At 45.1% G+C, this 21,817-nt stretch overlaps 1 protein-coding gene across 1 annotated transcript in view; it reads left to right on the top strand.

Moving 5' to 3' along the window:
• Positions 1–8,611: 8,611 nt before the first annotated feature.
• The window catches only part of LOC144807225 (7-dehydrocholesterol reductase-like), a 195,532-nt gene continuing 182,326 nt past the window's right edge, over positions 8,612–21,817 (top strand). Inside the window, exons 1-3 of the mRNA XM_078673082.1 lie at positions 8,612–8,726; positions 9,179–9,241; positions 9,626–9,712. The gene's annotated coding sequence lies outside the window, so the exon portion shown is untranslated. The remainder of the gene's footprint in view (positions 8,727–9,178; positions 9,242–9,625; positions 9,713–21,817) is intronic.

The following is a 21,817-nucleotide window of genomic DNA, read 5'->3' as shown; positions in this document are numbered from 1 at the left end:
ATCTTGTACCACCAAGACCACCTGATCTGAGGAATTGTCCCAGGAGGGCGGGGGTCACCGTTACGATAGTCTGACTGACAGTGGGTTTGGGAGTAAACAGAAACACCGGCTCCTATTAGTAAGGGTTTAAGTGAGTGCTTTATTGGACGGTAAGTCTTTCTTTGCAAGGCAGCTGCACGGTCCCTGGAATGGGCTGCGGGATCAGAGGGGATGGTAGACTGCTCCAGCGTGCTGTATCCTCCCAGGGATGGCGACTGGTACGGGTGGGTTCCGGTAGGGGGACGTCTCTCTCCCTGCTCTTCTCAGCTCCGGTGCAGGAAAGAAAGGAAAACCGGATCAGATGACTGGTAAGACCTTACACAATAGTCAGGGCCGGGGGTGAGGGGAACCAGTGACAGTGTTGCACACAGGTTCTATGTACAGTCCGTGAGGTAGGAGTGCTCGTGAAGGGAAGGAAGGGTTACTATACAGGGGCTTTACAAATCTATACACGGGGTTGGTTCTTTCTTCCCACCCAGCCTGCCATACGACCCCGTACCTCTTGAAGCCACGCTCCTCCCGTGCGAACGTGGCGGGGCGTAGCGTAGGAACGTTGGCCTCCTGGCTTCGGGATCCCAGTCTCTGCTTTCTCTTCCGTCTCCTCAAGGTCTCGTCTTGCTCCGGCTCCGACTCCTGCTCCAGACTCCTCCAGGGAAATTCCGTCCGTCCTCTCTCTGCGGCTTCCTCCTTTTGACGTTCCGACGCTGCAGAGGGGCGTGGTCTCTTCCTCGGGATCTGGACAGTTAATGGGGACACTCGTGTTGAGAGCCGCCGGCCAGCTCGACTCCGCGTCCTCCGTCCAGGTGCATTCTGGTAGCTGTTGGGACAAGGGGCAAGGTGAGAGGGGGGTGGCGGACCACCAGTCTGAGGTTGCAGTCATATCCTGTCCACACACCCTGTGACAGGAAACAATTGGGTCTTCTTCCAATAATTAGACACCACAAATGTGGCTCTTGCAAAGCGTGTCCACTTACTGTCGGAGGGGCCACTTTTACACACAAAGTTCAAGTACACAAGTTGCCAGTGTTCACCAATTGCAACAGCATCAATGTAGTTGTCCCGGGGGTGCCGGGTTGGAAGGGTTCTCGACCCCCTGAAAGGGAGTGGGCGGGGTGAACAGAAAAACTGGTGCCTTCAATAATGGTTTTAGTGAAGGCTTTATTGGAATGTATGTTTTTTTCATTAAACAAAAGCTGGTAGGTACTCAGTCTTTTCACAGAGAAAGGCTTCAGTAGGCTTTGGGGGTCCTGGCGGTCTTCGTCCAGAGGGGGACCTCTCTTCACCGAGGAACTCTCGTCGGGTACCGTAAAAGAGAGGATAAACACGGGTCAGGCACAGAACTCTGGGAATTGTGGTAAGGACCGGGAGTGAGGATACACAGACCGTGTAGAGTGCACAGTTTAACCAGGGCGTGCTAAGAAGTGCTCGTGCTCAGGTAGGGGAAGTCGTGTACAGGGTTCACACCGGGGGCTGCCTCTGCCTCCCAACCCAACCCGCGACCCGGCCCCGTACCTCGCGAAGCCACGCTCCTCCCGTGGGCACGTGGCAGGGCGAAGCGTCCGACCGTTGGCCTCCTGGCTTGTCGATCTCGCTCTCTCTCTCCTCTCGAAACCGTCCTCCGTCCTCCTCGATATTCGTCTCCTCTGTGGGATCGCCGTCCGTCCTCTGGCTGGAACTTCCGCCTTTTGACGTCACCACGCTTGCGAGGGGCGGAGTCTCGTACTCCTGGTCCACTTTCTTAAAGGAGCCGAACACGGCATCCTCGTCGGGCCAATCACTCTCGGGGTCCTCGGGGTTCTCGTACCAAGTGCAAGCTTGCAGCTGTGGGGAAAAGGTGCATGGTAAAAGGGGGGTGGCGGACCACCAGTCTTTGGGTGTACTCGGCTCCTGCTTGCTGGACCCGTGACAGTAGTGTACAGCATTCTCCAGCATTTGAGTAGGATCAGGTGCAAAGTACAGGGAGCCCCTCTAGTGGAACACTTCATCGCACACAACCATCTACCAGAGAGTATCAGATGGAGGGTACTTGAGAAAATCTGCCCACATCCCAGGGGAGGATCAATAGCGTCCACACTGAACCTGAAAGAGTGCAGGTGTATCCATTCCCTTAACTCTGTGGTGGCAGGCTTGAATGAGCATGAGGAAACTGCAAGCAAATGGGGCAGCTTTAAAGGGGTACACTCTAGGATGTCAACACTGAAAGGCCATTGCTTACATCATTGCACTTAACATCACCTTCCCCTTGCGCTTGTACATGACATGGTTGACATTTATTCACATCACTAATGATGTTATTTATTGAAATTTATTCACAGCACTAATGATGTTATATAAGTTTATTTAACTTTCATGGTAACAATTTTCATGTTGTTAAAGTGTACTGTAACTTGTGGGTATATGTTCAATATGGTGTAACGTATCCTGGTAAATCGGCGCGCCAAGGTGGCAACTGATTTCACAGACTACGCTGATGTCATACAAGTTCGCGCATTGTGAACCACCGGTGTTTAACTTTCATGGTAACAAATGTCACGTTGTTCAAAAGTGTACTGTAACTAGTGTGTATATGTCCAATATGGTGTAACATATCCTGTTAAATCAGCGCGCTATTGTGGCATCCGATTTCACAGATTACGCTGAAATTATTCCTATGTTGCACCCCCCCCCCCCCCCCCCCCCTCTGTGCAATTCCATGATCAGGGGCACATGCTGAGATGAAGTAGTACACCACAAATGATTCCTTAGTGTGAGATGCACACTACTGCGTTAGGCCACTGTGATGTACAATTGCCTCTGGCGCCCTCTAAATACCATGAAGTGTGTCTAGACAGGGCTGGCTCTAGGCATGGGCAGCATGGGCAGCTGCCCAGGGCCCCTAGCTCAGCCCACTAACATGGGGCCTTGCAAAAGTGTTTCTCCAAGTCTTAGGCCGTGCACCTACGGTGCAGCACTGCGAGGCCCAGGGAAGGGAAGGGATGTCTCTCCCCAGGTCTCTTGCAGGCATGTGTAGTGCTGCGAGGAAAAGAGCTGCTAAACCCTAGAGAGGGGCCCCTTCTCCACTGGGCCTTGCAGCTCCAGACGTAGCTGTGAGGCCCGTCTGCATTTGGTGAGTTTGGCATGTGAATGGAGATCCAGATCACTTTCTACTGAAAGGCAAAACGTGATGCCCATTATCACGCATTTTGGCGCCTTGCAGTTTTAACCATTTAAAAAGACAAGTACCTCTCTCTCTTTCAGCCCCTGATGAGCTGTGAAAGAGATGCGTGTCAGTGCCAGATAGGAAGGCGTTGCAGCACAGGAGGGAAGTCATGCTCCTTGTGGGGTCAGGAGCACCTCCCGTTATTTAGATGCAAATAGCCTTGAATGAGTAACGAGTAAATGAAACCCATTTTTTTCCTGAAGTTTTGATATAGATCAAACTCAACTCAAAGGCACTGGAGTGCTTTACACGAGCACTAATTACATTTCATAAGGACATATTCCTTATTTAGATAGAGAAAGATAAAGGGCCTTATTTGTGAGGCCTTGCGTCAGTTTTGCGCTTCTGTTGCGTCACTTTTTGTGACGCATCGGCGGCTTAAAACATGCCTCCTGTTGTGCCCTATTTACAAAGTGACGTATCTAAGCAGAATTAAACCCCTGTACTAGATTATACCTGCATCAGGTATAATGTATGCAGGGGGGGGGGCATTCCCACGTAAGTCAGCCTCGTAGAAGTGACGCAGTGAAATCTACCAGATTTCACTGAATCACTTCTAGGGTGGAAATACATCAATATCTTACGCCTGCCTCACAGTAGGCGTAAGACTGACACAAGCCCTTTCACATGTGAAAGGATACATTGCTAGTGTTGCGTCACTTTTGTGACACACTCCAGCAATGCGTCACTTTTGCTCCATACAGATCCGTCCGAAATTCTGACGTATCTGTAGCTCCTTGCGACATGATGCGTCATACAGTAAATAGGACGCATCAATCATGTCGCAAGGAGGGCGCACTGACAAGTGACACCTCGCTGCTTTCACGCAGCGATGTGTCACTTCTCATAAATGAGGCCCTAAGTGATTTGCCCAGGATCACAGGATGTTCAGCCAAGAACAGACTCAAGTCTGATTCCCCAGTTCCAAATTCAGCAGCTCTGACCTCAAGCTCCATTTTCTACCCTCCTCAACCCATGCTCAGGACCTGTCCAGGGTGTATGCTCTTAATATCCATTTCATACATGAAGCCTGTTTCAAAGTGCTGCTATATTGTCACATCAGTGGATGAAACACAGGGAAAGAATTATTTGTAGAGGATCAAACAGTTGGTTACATTAGTAGACCCAGGACTGCATTGCACTCCAACTTGGAGAAAGACAATATATTTACCACTGTATTGCATTTACATGACTATACCATGCGACTGGACACCCTCTATTGTCCTGTGAAGTGATAATGGAAAATTGGTCACCCTACTTGGCCTTCACAGCAATGTCTGGAGACCAAGGCTGCGGATCCTAGGGAAGGGGACCCTCCTCTCCTGGGCCTTGAATCACCAGACCATGGATGTGATACCCAGGGGAGTAGGCCACATCCAATGGGCCTTGCACCACTAGACCACAGCTGTTAAGCCAAGGGGTTGGGACCAACCTTCCCTGCCCACGCCACTCTGCATCATAGTGGAGTAGTTCAGAGAAGGGAACACCCATTCCCTGGGCTCACAGTGCTACATTATTGCTGCTAGGCACATGGAAGAGGACTTCCCTATTCTGGGTCTCCTCCCCTTGATCTTTCATCACTAGACTGTGGTTGAGAGGCCTAAGGGAATGGAAGCCCCTACCATACATCTCGAAGCCATGGTGGAGCAATGAAAGACCTTATGCTGGGCCCCTTTTCCCTGGGCCTTGCTGCCATGATTCAGTGCTGTCACACCCATATGTAGTGAGCTCCCTCTCCTAATTTTCTCAATGCTACTTCATGACTGATAGGCCCTGGATAGGGAGGTGGCTCGTGTGGGACCCCATCTGTGAGCCCAATTGTATTTGTCTCACAGCATTTTTCCCTGGCCCTGTGCATGGGTCTATGTGAGGGGTATAGCAATCAGTAGTGCTGCAGGTGCAGTGGCACCATGCGCAGGGATAGAAAAAGTCCAAATCTTACCAAATTATGGCTTTACTGTACTGGGCAGCCAGTGGACGAGGGTGAAGGGAAACGTACTTTTACTTTGCACCATGGCACCATTGTTGTGGTTCTTCCCTCTTTTTTATGGGCTACACAGCCATGTTCCCGAGCTGTGAGGCCTGGAAGAGGCTCTCCATTCCCTAGTCCTCGCAGCCATGGCTGTAAACTCAGGGGAGGAGGCGCACACCCATGAGCTTAGCAGCAGTAGACACTATGGTTGTGAGGCCCATGGGTCCTCCATCGGCAGGTGTAGTCAACAATAGTGCAGCAGGTGCTGTTGCACCAGGGCTCAAGGATGTTAGGGACATAATGCACCTAAATTATGGCTTTGTTTTACTGTCTGGAATAATGTTCTTGCATCAGGGCTGATGGCTATATTACTACTATATTCTCACACACAAAAGGGGAGAGGGTATACATGTAACTCCACCACCCCGTACCCCCTGACACAATATAATGTACACACAAGAGGGGTGGAGAAGACAGAAAAAACAAACTAATCAAAAGTGTACAAGCAGTAGCCCACTTGTTTATGAAAAAAACTGCCCTCACTCACACACACTGTGTGTGACATGCTTCATCATCGGGTCTGCTACGACGCCCGGGCGTAGCCACGTTCCGGGCGGAACATGGGGAATGGGAACAAAAAATACAAGAACAGAGTGCAACACAAGACTGAAAGTGACAACAATGTTCACAAACAAACACAACAAGTCAAAACTGGATACAGTGATAAAACAAAAAATTGCAGTAGGAAATAGTGGAATTAAAACTGGCTCCTGGATACCAAATATAACTTTATTAGTAGGTTCCAGGGTCAGGATTAAAAATAAATAGATGGTAGTGCTAAGGTGGATTATTAGGACCCCCTAGCGCCCCTCCTCTACTGCTACAGTCAACATGTTTCGACCTCTCTATGCCCTTGAATAATGGGTCACCTCGGTCTTCTTCAGGATGTCTCACTGTCCCAGTCTCATGTGATACCCCCCTTACCTTAATTAGGTGTTAAAAGGGTATAGGTCACTCATGCCCATCAATGTAAGGCTATGTGGAGGGAGTTCCGCCAACACGGTGACATAACTATAAAGAAATGATAAGCGAATAACATTAATAATTGTGGACAACAAATAATGTTACCCTCTACTCAAAAATAGTCAGGTGACTAAATTCTTTGCCTTGCATCTAAAGCCCCTCTATGTAATACAGCGATTCTAGCCCTAGTTGGACTGTCTGTTGGCCATATTTTGTAGAACCAGTTGTTCTAAATGTTAAAAACAATGAATGTGAAGACACCTGTCCCAAAGTATCAATAAGGCTCCCCAGTGTATAAGCCACTGGAAAGTTACCCATAGGACCCCAACTTTCAGAAAATTAAGTCATGGTCTTATCATCAACCCTGGAGTATAGCCGTTTGAAGCAGTGATTTTACATCCCTTTAAAAAAATAATACTAAATATAACTCACCGAGTTAATTGAAACATACCACTTGACCTGGCGTATGGAGGGTGGGGTCCCAGAGAACACAACCTATGTTCCAACACAATCAAGAAAAAAGAAAAGGCATTTGTAACCTGCCCAAATCATTGGGGGATTCGCATTCCCTTGTCCACAGCTATTCACATGGAAACGGCGCCCAAACAAAAAACAGAGCATGTTCACTTTCAACCCACCGCTCGCAGATGGATAAACGAATGGCCAATAACCCCGAAGCTGCAATTGCTGCCTATGTAAATGTAGCACCGCAAATGCGTCCAAAATTGTTCGATTTTAATCGTTTCCATCACACCCCACTGGTATCCTGCCATAATGTCACAATCTTACACAGCAGTGACATATACCTCTCATACTCCGTGTCGTAGTGCTTGTATGCAAAGAGCCCATTATCGTCTGTAGTACTTCGCACTGAGCAAAAGACAGACAAGGAACACTCTCACGAGCACTCTCAGTCACTGATAGCCCTGGCATGCCTCTTACTGTTCTGATGAAACGCTCCCACACCAGTCGTGCCCCTCTCAGATACGCCGCGGCGATACCGGAGAGGAGTTTGTGCAGCACCTAAATGGTTGTTGGGGCGTATTCCATACGTCGCAAGCGTGATGACGCAATCTTGCGCATGCGCCAGCTACCGTACTTTGTTTTGAGGCTGGGAAATGTAGTTCTTGAGCGTCTATCATGAAAATACCGAGAATGAATCGGAAGTTCTAGATCCTATTCGAAATCGCTTATTTGAAATAACTAAAGCAGGAACCAACAACTCGGTCGGCATTGCCTCCCAAACTAGTGCTTTAATAACACAGATAAGGCGTACAGTCTTGAAGAATTGGAAGATTCTTTATTCAGGAAATCTCAAAATGGAAAAACCTTTGTTTTCCTTCAGGCGTAGTCAAAATCTAAAGGACCTCCTTGTACATACTAAACAAGGGACACAACAAAGAACAGGGATTATAACTACCACTACAGGGCTTCCCCCTGTTGTAGGCTACTTCAAGTGTGGATCATGTAGTGTGTGTCATTTAACCTCCAATACCAAAAGTATTGACATCGGACTATCCACTCCATGGGAGCAGAGAAAACACACTAGTTGTAACTCACAGGGCGTGATTTACCTGATTTCCTGCCCCTGCCGAAAACAGTACGTGGGAATGACCAACAGGAAAGTTAAGACTCGCATCACTGAACACCGCAGTACAATTAAATATGGGAGATCTAATACGCGGTAACAACTCATTTCAAGGAAGCGGGTCATTCAGGGGAGGACCTTAGGTGGACGGTCATTGAAAAACCACAACTACAGTGCTCAGATGTGACTAGGGCACTATTTATACGTGAACAGAAGTGGGTGTTCCGCCTTAAGAGTCACCTGTATGGTCTCAATGACGATATACCGTGGTACACACTAAGCAGATAGATTCAATTACAATACTGAGACTACACGGGATTATAACTATTACCAGCATTTACGGGAGGGACTTAACATCAAGGTCTCTTCATGTCCATTAATTATAGAGAGTGGGGTGAACATTAATTTCATAAACAACGGAGCGCTCACATGGTTGGGTTCACATTAACATTGATATAGTTTAGAATAATGAGTGGGCAGTGTTTACCCCCCTCCGCACAATACCATATACAAAAGCAAATTCGTACATATTAGTCTATGTTTTAAAATACAAATAATTTGGAAATTAGGGCAATGCACCGAGTGCTTATTAAAGCACAAGTTTGGGAGGCAATGCCGACCGAGTTGTTGGTACCTGCTTTAGTAATTTCAAATAAACGATTTCGAATAGGCGTCTAGAACGTCCGATTCATTCTCGGTATTTTCATGATAGACGCTCAAGAACTACATTTCCCAGCCTCAAAACAAAGTACGGTAGCTGGCGCATGCGCAAGATTGCGCCATCTTGCTTGCGACGTATGGAATACGCCCCAACAACCATTTAGGTGCTGCACAAACTCCTCTCCGGTATCGCCGCGGCGTATCTGAGAGGGGCACGACTGGTGCCGGAGAGTTTCATCGGAACAGTACGAGGCATGCCAGGGCCACGCTATCAGTGGCTGAGAGTGCTCGTGAGAGTGTTCCTTGTCTGTCTTTTGCTCGGTGCAAAGTACTACAGACGAGAATGGGCTCTTTGCATACAAGCACTACGACACGTAGTATGAGAGGTATATGTCACTGCTGTGTAAGATTGTGACAGTATGGCAGGATACCAGTGGTGTGTGATGGAAACGATTAAAATCGAACAATTTTGGACGCATTTGAGGTGCTACATTTACATAGGCAGCAATTGCAGCTTTGGGGTTATTGGCCATTCGTTTATCCATCTGCGAGTGGTGGGTTGAAAGTGAACACGCTCTGTTTTTTGTTTGGGCGCCGTTTCCATGTGAATAGCTGTGGACAAGGGAATATGAATCCCCCAATGATTTCGGCAAAATCACAAATGCCTTTCTTTTTTCTTGATTGTGTTGGAACATAGGTTGTGTTCTCTGGGACCCCACCCTCCATACGCCAGGTCAAGTGGTATGTTTCAATTAACTCGGTGAGTTATATTTAGTATTATTTTTTTATAGGGATGTACAATCACTGCTTTAAAGGGCTATACTCCCGGGTTGATTATAAGACCATGACTTAATTTTCTGAAAGTTGGGGTCCTATGGGTAGCTTTCCAGTGGCTTATACACTGGGGAGCCTTATTGATACTTTGGGACAGGTGTCTTCACGTTAATTGTTTTTAACATTTAGAACAACTGGTTCTACAAAATCTGGCCAACAGACAGTCCAACTAGGGCTAGAATCGCCGTATTACATAGAGGGGCTTTAGATGCAAGGCAAATCATTTAGTCACCTGACTATATTTGAGTAGAGGGTAATATTATTTGTTGTCCACAATTATTAATGTTATTCACTTATCATTTCTTTATAGTTATGTCACCGTGTTGGCGGAACTCCCTCCACATAGCCTTACATTGATGGGCATGAGTGACCTATACCCTTTTAACACCTAATTAAGGTAAGGGGGTATCACATGAGACTGGGACAGTGAGACGTCCTGAAGAAGACCGAGGTGACCCATTATTCAAGGGCATAGAGAGGTCGAAACATGTTGACTGTATCAGTAAAGGAGGGGCGCTAGGGGGTCCTAATACCCCACCTTTGCACTAACATCCATTTATTTTTAATCCTGACCCTGGAACCTACTAATACAGTTATATTTGGTATCCAGGAGACAGTTTTAATTCCACTATTTCCTACTGTAATTTTTTGTTTTATCACTGTATCCAGTCTTGACTTCTTGTGTTTGTTTGTGAACATTGTTGTCACTTTCAGTCTTGTGTTGCACTCTGTTCTTGTATTTTTTGTTCCCCCTCCCTATGCTCCGCCCAGAACGTGGCTATGCCCGGGTGTCATAGCAGACCCAATGATGAAGCATGTCACACACAGTGTGTGTGAGTGAGGGCAGTTTTTTTTCATACACAAGTGTGCCACTGCTTGTACACTTTTGATTAGTTTGTTTTTTCTGTCTTCTCCACCCCTCTTGTGTGTACATTACTACTATGCCACTGATTCCTTCTCCCATGCACTGCACAGCCACGATCCAGAGCTGCGGAGTTCAGACAAGGCTGATCTCCCCTAGGTCTCACAACCATAGTCCAGTGCTGGGAGACCCAAGTAAGAGAGTCTGCTGCCTAGGGCTTTGCGACACAGTTTCTGGATTCCATTCCAAGGGCAAGTGGAGCCCTCTATAGGGCGTCCCTAGCACTAGTGTAGGAGGTGCAGTGGGACCATTGTATAGAAGAGTAATGAGCCCAATGCAAACAACTTATGGCTGTATTTTACTGTCCAGTCAGTAACCAGAGGGTAGTGGAAAGATACAATTTACCTTGCTTCCATGATGGTGCATGGCATTGCTACACCACTGTTCTAGCTCTCTTGCACCACCCAGCGTGATCCAGTTCTGCAAGGCCCAAGAGAGTCCTCCTCTCTCCTGTACCTCACAGCCATGGTTCATTGCTCTGAGGCCTACCAAAGTAGGGTGGCAGTGTGCAGGATTGTTCTTCATCTTAAATGTTTGTCCTGGATCCTACTGCAAGCTCCTGTGGATGCCAAATTTCCAACGTTCTTTGCTTGCCAAGGGATTGATGTAGGCAAGCAGGATAATCAATAGGTGGTGCACAACAAAAAGATTATCTGGTAAGCCTGGGGCAGCCCATCCGAGCGGTATGCCACAGCAATGACTCTGGGAACAACCATTATGCAGAGAGGGCCAGCATTTGCTAACATGATAACTGGGAGGCAGGACTTGTACCACAGGACTAATAGAAAGTATTTCCATGTATAGTACTTAAAAATGTGTATACTTGCTTTATTAGTTTTAATAGTTATGTTTTATTGTTTTACTGTAATGCGCACCAAGATAATTGCTTCTTGCAAAGCCGCTGAACGATAGTAAATTAATGGGACTTCCTGTAATGTTATTTCCTGTGATTTCACACTGTATGCAAATTAGAAGGGCCCCACACATTCCCTTTCTACCCGGGGCCCCAAAAGTCCTAGGACCGGCCCTGTGTCTAGATACAGCAGTTCGTTCAACAGAAAGTCCTAGGCAGGGTTAATACATTTCCATGGTTGCTTAGCAACCGAGCTTCACCGGACGTAATGGCAGCATGCACGCAGCCCAACACGCCATTTTTAGGATGACTGGCGCTCCTAGACAATAGGATTCACCCACTGTGTTGTAGCAGGACTGATGCCTGCTATTCCGTTGCTGACTTAATCCACCCGTCAACTTAGTCCTCAGGTGAGCCACTGTTGCGCGTAATCTCTGTAGTGCAGTGGTATAAGTGGGCAGGATCGGATGGGCATGGCGTGCCCCTATTTTTTTAATTTACCAAATTCCGTTCCCCTACTTCTTTATTTTGAAAATGCGTCCCAGGACAGCAGGAATCGTCTGAACTCGAAAAATATTAGAGCCCTGCTTGGTGCACATTGAGGGCGGCCTCTTTAGTTGCGCGACCTCCTCCCCCTTCCTCTCTCTGTCCTGGGAAGGGGCCTGCCCTGGGACACTCTAGAAGCCGTTTTGCACGGTCGGAGCAATACAGCAGCACGAAAAGTGGCTTCCAATGATGCCCCTGCTGCTGCAATGAGTTACATCTTATTTAGATGATGCTACCTGCATTCACCCCACTGTGACTAATACGATTTGTCACATCACGACGCCACAAGAAAAGGAAGAGGACTCCAGTGTGGAATTTGTGGCAGACTGTTCCCTAAACTTGGTGCTTTAAAGAAACAAGCATTGGAAATGCAATAGGTCTCGCAGCATTAGAGTTAGTGCTTTTAGAATTGTTTATGGGTTTTTTTTGTAAATCTTTAGCATTTTTGTTTCCTGTAGCCAATGCTAAAGAATTTCAAAAAAGAAAAGCCATAAACATTTCTAAAAGCTCTGAAATGCAGTCTGAAATGCTGGATATATATTCAGTACAGATACACTATATTGTTAATGAAGACATAGGATATAATATGTTGTACTGTATACACACAATTAGATGGGAACGTGCTGTGTGTGGCAGCGATTTAAAGAGACTGCACTCAGAGTTGCTGTGCGCATCAGCGAAAAGATTGCAGAGTAGACACGCAATACTTGTACTAAAGTGTTGTGCGATTGTACTGTAGGCACGCAATTTAAAATCCAGCTAAACGCGTCAGCAGAGTTGCTGTGCGCATCAGCGAGTGAACTGTAAACTAGACACGCAGTTTTAAAATCAAGATGTGCGTATCAGTGAAAAGATTGCAGGGTAGACGACCAAATACTTGTACAAAAGTGCTCTGCGTGTCAGCGAAAGAACGTAAAAGTCTGCACTGGGCACTGCTGTGCGAGTCTGCAAGAAAGCATGGAGCTGCTGTGCGCATCAGTGAGTAAACTGTAAAGTAGGCACGCAATTTAAAATCCAACTGTGCGCGTCAGCGCCGCGGAGTTGCTGTGTGCATCAGCGAGTGAACTGTAACTTATACACACAATTTTAAAATCAAGCTGTGCGTATCAGCGAAAGGATTGCAGGGTAGACATGCAAATACTTGCACAAATGTGCTGTGCGTGCCAGCGAATGAGCATTAAAGTGCACACAGCGTCGCTGTGCGCGTGAGCGATAGAGCATGGAGCTGCTGTGTACATAAAATGGACACAAAGCTGGTGTGCACGTTAGTATTGGCACAAAGCTGTTGTACACGCTGTTGTCCGTCTGTAAAGGCTGCTGGGTGTGTCAGCCAAGGAGAATGAAGCTGGTTTGCGCGTCAAGGTTTCTAGGTGCGCAATCAAAGAGCAACGTCGGGTCAATGCGTTGCACGTTGCGTTCCAATGACGAATTTCTGGAATGCCACAGTTATATGGAGAAGTCCTAAAGTTCACAGAGGAAAGCACAGTGCCAGCACGAGGACGGGCAGTCACGAGCAGGTAGTTAAAGAAATAACATGGAACCACCCGGACAGCGGTAAAGTTAACAAGTGAAAGCGGGATGTAAGTAGGGGGGAGGAGAAGTCTGGGCAGGCAGGATGACTCAGGGGAGGGGGCGGAGCGGGGCAGAGCGGCATGTGGGTGTGAAGAAGCCGGGCCTTTGAAGTGAAGCTAAGCTTCACTTCAAAGGTGTCGGAGGAATGCGGGCGGCTGTGCACGCGCTTTTAAGCTCAATGCACATGCGCATTGAGCTTAAAAGTCACGGGCACTGCAAGGAATCGCCACGATTCCTTGCAAGTTGGATAAAGAGTGGATAAGCCCCCATAGTCTCGCAAGCTCGATGCGCATGCGCATCGACAGGCGAGACCTAAAAAAGTAGAAAACGTTTAATGTCTTCCTTATTTTATTTTATAGATTGTTTACTGCTGCTCTGTCTGTGTTTAGGGATGTGGTAATTTTAAAAATACTGTTGACCTTTTTTTAAGGTATTAACATAAAAGCAGCCCTAGGTGTCCAGTTCTGAGACACCAGAGCACCAGAGCCCCTTGTGGACCCCATCCAGGGTCAAACTGTGGAAACAAATAGGCCCAGGCACCAAGGCCTGACTAGCGTAATGGGTACCGGGATGGAGGCTGGAGGGGTGGGAGGCTGGTTTTGTTACTCGGGCTGCAAAACTGTCCCCCAGTAACGAAACCAGCAGGGCTGTCCAGCAGACTAAGGGGCGGATTTACTAAGATTTTGCACTGTATTTGCTTCACAAAAGTGACACAAATCGGCGCAAAATCTTTTTTTCCCAATTAATAACGGAAAAGTAATGCGAAGCTGCGTATTGCGCTTCTTCGCATTACTTAGCACCATGGGTGCGCATCGTGGGTGGAGCATGGGTGTTACCAAGCACCCACCCAGCGTTTCTCACACTACACCCAATTTACTAAATGAAGTAGATTGGATTTAGTGTGAGAATAGTGCGCCTTTTTCAAGTAGGTGTACGGAAGGAGAAATGCTATAATTTCTCATATCTTTTCCGACTTTGTATGCATGCTGCACTGTGCAGCACGCATACAAAGTGGGAAAAACGTTGCATGTGTCTGTGCATCGTATTTTGTACAGGAAGGGTACCCTTCCTGTACAAAACCTATGCTGGACTTACTCACACACCGTAGCGCTATGGTGTTAAGGTGTGTGTGTGTGGCGCAAGGCAGCTGTAATGAGCGCCGGCGCACAGGAAATAATAATAATAATCCACATTTGTATAGCGCACAATCACCCGTTAGGGTCTCTAGGCGCTGGGGGCCGTCGGGAAGATTAAGCAAGCTATTGCCCAGAGTCGCATGGTGCTGGGCTAACCTGCCGCCGGAGCCGGGGATCGAACCCTGATCCCCAGATTCCAGCGTCAGTCGCCCTGGCCGCGGCTCCGGGGAGAAGTGAGCAATATCTCTGAAAATATGGTGCTCTCCTGCTCCCTCCCTGTCGCGCAAAGCTACACTGGTATGAGAGACGCTACATAAAACAAATTAAATACATGTGAGAGATGAGGGGCAGTGTTGGAGGGTGATAGTGAGGGAAACATTGAAGAGCCCCAACAAGATTGTTGAATCCTGGTGCACTGTAAGGTCATCATTTACTGTGCTCTTAAAGCCAATGCAATTGAATATATAATAAAATGTGTTGTAGAATGCACACTTTATGTAATTTTTTCTAAATGTTCTTGGATAGAGAACACCCTTTTCCCATGTCGCCTATGTAGTGGTCAGGCTCGCTTACTGCGTTGGCTCGCAACACACCGTACAGGGGATGGACAAAGTGACTGGGCTGCCCTGGGTTCCCAGTTCAGCCTTATGTGACACCAAATTAAAAGTGCCCCATTCAGCAAATGAGATATAAAAACAAGCAGTGGCAAAAACAATAGGTATTATCTTTATGCCCTTTTTGCTAGGACTTCTTGGGTTCCCAGTTCAAAACTGTCTGGCACCAAATTAGAATGCCCCATTTAGCAAATGAGATATCTATACAAGCATTAGCAAAGTGAATGGGTCTTGCTTTGGGACCTCTTAGGTTTGTGAATTGCATCACTAACATACTATAGTGTCACCCAAAAAAATAAAGTTGGATGAATGCAACAACATTTTACGCCTCCCCAAGGGAGGCACAACAAGGAGAAATATCTTTATTTCTCCCAGTTTTTTCCTCTTTCTATATGTGCAGCACACATAGAAAAAGGATTGTTTTGTGCAGAAAGGTACACTGATGCTAGTGGGGGATTTAATCTAGATTACACTCAGGGGGCATCTTAGAGATGCCACCTAAAAAACAACCGGCCTCTGGTGGGTAAACACCAGCTTGCTACCACAAGACCAGTTTCTGGACCCCTGGGGTGGGAGCCTTGGCTCTCTGAGGCCAGAAACAAAGGTATTCCTGGACAGAGGTGTTTACACCTCTCCCAGGTCTGGAAGAGCCATCTGGGGCAGGGGAGCTTCAAAGGCATTGCCGCCTTTGCAACGCCACCCCCAGCCTCTCCTGCTATAAGGAGCAGGCCCCCTTCTTGCCTCACCTCCTTTTCGGGGGAAAGACAGGCGGGCACAATTAGGACAGCCTAGAAGATGTGCCCACCTCTGCCAACCCCACCCCTCAGGTGGGGGAGGTGAGGTGAAGCCCACTCTTCAGTGCCTGCCTTCTTACAGATAGTAGCCCTCTCCAATCAGGGTTAGGGATTGTGCACACTCCTCCATGTGGGGTGAGCACACCAAGGGTGAAGTCACTCTAAGGTCAGTAGCCTATTGGTTACTAGTCCAAGACCCCTAAAACACCCCCTAAATACTGTGAGGACAAAAGAAGATGCACATCAGAGGAGAACTGACTTGGCTTCAGCCCTACCAGCCCGTCTGGAGTTTCCAGAGGTCCTGCGCCAGATGTCATCTTGTCCTGCTACAAGAGACCTCCAGAACCCCTGGGAGGACTGACTGCCTTCAACAAAGGATATCCTGTGAACAGCAACTCTGTTCAAAAGGGATCACTGAAATAATATCGAGGGACAGAATATCGACCAACAAAAATATCGTTGACAACATATCGAGAGACAAAATATCGAGTTTCTATCTACAAACAGGTAAGTACAAAAATATCGAGTTAAAAATATCGTTTACAAAAATATAGTTGTAAAAAATATCGACTTTAATAAAAACAATGTTTAATTACATTAATATAAAAAAGTAATTACTAAAATATACTTAACAATACTTAAAATAACTTTTAATAATTAAATTATTAATGAAAGTAAAAAAATAATATTTTTTTAATCATATTTCTTAAAACATATATATATATATAGTAACAAAATGTAATTCAATAATAGCCAATATTATTAACGTACAAATACAAAAGAGTAAAAATTACTATTCCCACTCCAGTGGGTGCAACAGTAGGGAAAGCGTTGGATAGCGTAGGGCAGTGTTTCCCAAACTGTGGTCCGCGGACCCCCAGGGGTCCCTGACACATTCCCAGGGGGTCCGCAGGCAGCAGTTTTAAAAGAGTATCTTGTATAATTAGCAGATTTTAAAGAACAATAAAAGTGTCAAGATAACGAAAGTGATTAATTTCCCTGCTGGAGAGACATGAGAGTTTTGTCCAGTGGCAGCTGTGACTGAACTAATGTAGCACAGATGGTTAATATGCCTACTGCAAAGAAGGTGTACCATGCATTTTAAAAAACAGTATTTGATATGCATCGGTCAGTGGGTTACTGCTTTTGTCACAGTGCAGTTCATAAGGGACAATCGGAATCTAGCACAGTGACAAAAAAACTGTCATCAAACAGCTGCTTGCAAACTGCAAGGTACAAGTTAGTGACATGTTTTTTTTTTCCGAGTCTTTCAGTATCTCGATGCTTCTAAAAAGATTTCTTTGAGTTGAAATACATTTTTATTGTTAAAGTCAATGCTAACCACTGTGTTATGTTCTGAATCCTGAGTTTGTGCTTCTCCAGACCAGCACTCCTTGAGTTTGTGCTTCTCCAGACGAGCCTTCTTGGCTTAACAACACACTCCACTCCTTCAGAAACGCAGAGCTGCACCATATTTACAAGAATAGGGTGAAGCCCTGCGTTTCCCCTGCGCTGGTGCTACACTTAACAGGGGAAGATTGTTTATGTACAGGAAGGGACCCTTCCTGCACATAAACAATCTTGAAATGTCATTTTGTCACTTCTATGTGTGCTGCTTAATGCATCACACATGGAAGTTACAAAATTTAATTTTTTTTAAAGATTGTTGATGTGCTGGAAGGGTTGCCTTCCTGAACATAAACAATCTAAAAAAACTACGAGAAGTGAAGCATTTATCCTTGTTTCGCCAAGTTAAGACCAGGTTTTCCCTGGTCTTAATTTTGGCGCTGCTTCCCATTTACGCTGCTCTTGTAAATAGGGGGCAGCGTCAAAATCAATGGGTGTTGCAGGGGAAACACCCACCTCAATACCCACTGCCCACCCCTTTCACGCTAAGCATTGTGTGAAAGGGGTCTTGTTTACAAAGAACCGTTAAGCCACGTTAAGTGGCTTAACATTGCCTTGTAAATAAGGCAAAGCCGTTATCGCCACGGGAACGTCTCAAAAAGTGATGTTCCCATGGTGATAGGGGATTGTAAATATGCCCCTAAATCATTAGTAATTTGAGTATTTGTTTTGTGTGCACATGTGTGTTAATTTTTTTCCGAATTACTGTTTTAACGTTTGAAAAATTGCTTGGGGGTCCGCGGCTTCCAGTGATGACTCAATGGGGGTCCTCAGGAGTCAAAAGTTTGGGAACCACTGGCGTAGGGGTTAAAATTACTATTCCCACTGCAAAGAGTGCAACAGTGGATATATGACGTTACAACGCAACTTTTACAACGCACTACCATTACAACGTAAGTATTGGTAAGTATATAATAATTTTTTTAATTTAAATTATTTAAAATTAATTTAATATAATTTAATTTAATTTAATTTCATTAAATTAATTTAATGTAAATTTAATTTTACTTTATTTTTACACTGTACCCCTGTACCCCAAAAACCCAAAACTGACCCTGAACCCTAAAAAAAACCCTTTACCCAAAAACCCAAAACTGACCCTGAACCCTAAAAATACCCTTTTACCCAAAAACTAAAAACTGACCCTGAACCCTAAAAATACCCCTTTACCCAAAAACTAAAAACTGACCCTGAACCCTAAAAATACTCCTTTACCCAAAAACTAAAAACTGACCCTGAACCCTAAAAATACCCCTTTACCAAAAAACTAAAAACTGACCCTGAACCCTAAAAATACCCCTTTACCCAAAAACTAAAAACTGACCCTGAACCCTAAAAATACCCCTTTACCCAAAAACTAAAAACTGACCCTGAACCCTAAAAATACCCCTTTACCCAAAAACTAAAAACTGACCCTGAACCCTAAAAATACCCCTTTACCCAAAACAAAAACTGACCCTGAACCCTAAAAATACCCCTTTAATTTAACATAATTAGCAATTAATCAATTAAATTAAATTAATTACCAATTACATTTTAATTAATTAACACATATTTTTTAATTAACAATTAATTAACAATTAATTAAATATTACTACCAATTATTAAATGTACATATTTAATTAATTATAATTAAATTACTTCCCACCCTATTCCCCTATAAACCCACAACCCTCTACAGGAAATAAATTATTTAAATTTACACAATTAGCAATTGATCAATTAAATTAAATTAATTACCAATTACATTTTAAATAATTAACACATATTATGTAATTACCAATTAATTAAATATTACTACCAATTAATACATTTACATATTTAATTAATTATAATTAAATTACTTCCCACCCTATTCCCCTATAAACCCACAACCCGCTACAGGAAATAAATTATTTTAATTTACATAATTAGCAATTAATCAATTAAATTAAATTAATTACCAATTAAATTTGAAATAATTAGCAAATATTATGTAATTACCAATTAATTAATTATTACTACCAATTAATAAATTTACATATTTAATTAATTATAATTAAATTACTTCCCACCCTATTCCCCTATAAACCCACAACCCGCTACAGAATAAAATTACACAATAATTAAAAAAGAAATCATTAATTAAAAATAATTATGTCATAAAATGACACTTTTCACACATATTATAACATAAAAAACACTATAAATAATTAAATATTATTTAAAAAACGATATTTTTTACTATCTAGATTATATACTTGTATATTTTCACTTTCTATATTATTTACAGTCGATATTACTTCACTTACCTTAAAAACGATATTTTGGCTGTCTATATTCTGTCCTGTCGATATTTTGTCCAAACGATATTTCAAACTCGATATTCTGTCCAAACGATATTTTGGAGTCAATATTATGTCTGTGCACCGTTCAAAAGACTCCCCAAAGAAAGAACCTGAGCCTGCTGAAGACAAAGAAACCTGATGCCTGGAACCACCACTCCACCTGTTGCCTGTGGTCCACATGTCCCAGTGAGGTCCCCCAGTGCTCCATAGTCCAAATCCTCCACGGGTTGACCCCTCCAGGACTCCCTGACATTGCCTGCTGCCTCTGTACGAAGACCCGCCCAACCACGAGTGGGCTGGTAAGGTGAAATCCAACCTCAAAAGGTCCCCCTGCATCCGGCCGCCCTGCACCTGGAGAAGAGGACCTGAGGTGGACCTACGTCTCCGAGCCCTCAAACTTACCTGCACAGCTGTTGGTTCCTCCTGGAAGATTTCTTGGACCAAGCCTGCAGCTAAAAAACAAAACAGGCAATCTTCAAAGGATTGCATTGGGCTCCCAACCCCGTCCTAAGCACTCTGTACTCAGCCGCCCTGGCACTGCTTGTTTTGTGGAATTAGGGCTGACCCGGGACCCCCTTAGCTCTGACCTTAACCCTAGGAGCTTAGCTCCCAAGACCGAGTAGTCTGCCCGTGAGCAGCCACCAACCAAAGGCCCCCCTAGCCCCATAGGGTAACATTGGGCATCAGCACTCTGTACCCAGCTGCCCGCGTGCCGCTGAGGGTGCTTTTTTGAGTGCATCCTTGACCCCGGGGGATTCCTTGTTCTAACCCCTGAAACTCAACCCTCAAGACGATTACTAACCTGGAAACTGATAACCACATTTTCCTCCATAGGATTGCATAGACTGCTTTTCTCTGAAAAAGTACTGTTCAGTTGTGTTTGTATGGAAATCTAAGTAACAGTGTGTTTAATGTAAAAGCGTTTTACTTACCATTGTCTAGGAAATGTCCCAATGTGATATCTACGCATATCACACTTAGTAGAAACAGTAACCTAAAAAGTAATCACAAAGTAATCCAAAAGCAAGTACAGCTGTTTTTAAGCATTTTACCAACCTGTAACAAAGTCAAATTCATTCAGCTTGCATTTTCTTATCAACCTGTCTGTGAAATTACAATTTTACTTTCTATTACCAAGTCCTGCTTGGTTCTAAAAATTAAATACAATAAAGGAAGTGTTTTTATACAAACAATTGGTCTGAGTTCCTTCTTTGAGTGTGTTCTATCTTTTCTTGCCTAAGTGTGTACAATAAATGCTCACCACTACCCTGCGATAAAGCATTACTGCTCGCCCACACTACCACAAATAGAGTGTAAGGTATTATCTACTTTTACCTTTGTAAGCCTTTGGGGATCCACTGTACTCTGTATATACTATACCAAAGTAAGGTATAGTGTACACAGAGCCAGCTTCCTACACTGATAATTCCAGAGTTGATACATTTGCAATTCTCAATGCTAACTACCTTGAGTAGTAATTACACAAACTACTAATATAATAGTTGTATCTCATTAATCTGATACTGCTTAAAGCATCTGCAAAAACAACATGTTTGGGTTGTATTTGGTGTAAATATTAAATTTTGTGTGCTATGTCTAGATACAATAACAGGAAATAAGAGGTATCTAATGCTGGCTTTATGACATGTTGCGTGAAGCACACAAAATGTAGGACTACAATTTTGCATTGACCTTGGGGCACAGAATTATATAATCAATAGTGCTCCCGTCATAGAATTTAAACCCAAATCTTATGTTCAGAAAGGGTTTGCAAAAGGGAGGAGAAGTGCTGATGTAAGAAACTGCATGGCTCGGAGATGTGAAAATCGATAAACCTGGGGCATCGATGTTGGTGCTAGTACCTGGGGTGGCAGCGGAAGACTTTCCGCTGCCACCCCCTGGCCCCCCCACGCTTCCTGGTGACGTCAGCGCGCACAGCGCGCGCCGACGTCATCAGGAAGCGCTGGACGCGCTGGAAGCATTTGTTTCCAGCGCGTCCAGCAGAGAGGTGGTGTAGTGCTGCTCCGGTGGGGCGGGGGAGCCGTTTTTCGGTGCCTTGAGGCATCGGGGGGGAGGAAACTGTGTTTCCTCTCCCCTGATGTCCAAATGCACGGCATTCCTGGTGCACGTTCGCGCACAGCGTCGCGATCGTGCACCAGGAATGCCCCACTAGACACCAGGGATTGTTTTTGGGCATATTTATTTGTCGAGGAAGCGACCCCTTGGGCAAGGGTCGCTTCCTGTTGGGGGCCATAATATTTATCAGACTTTTCTGCCCCCCCGGGGCAGATCGGCCATTTTTTGGGCCGCATCTGGACCCAGGGGGTGCAG

Source organism: Lissotriton helveticus, unplaced genomic scaffold (genome assembly GCF_964261635.1).
Source record: "Lissotriton helveticus unplaced genomic scaffold, aLisHel1.1 SCAFFOLD_859, whole genome shotgun sequence".
NCBI classification, from domain to species: domain Eukaryota; kingdom Metazoa; phylum Chordata; class Amphibia; order Caudata; family Salamandridae; genus Lissotriton; species Lissotriton helveticus.
This window is presented reverse-complemented; position numbering and strand designations above follow the sequence as displayed.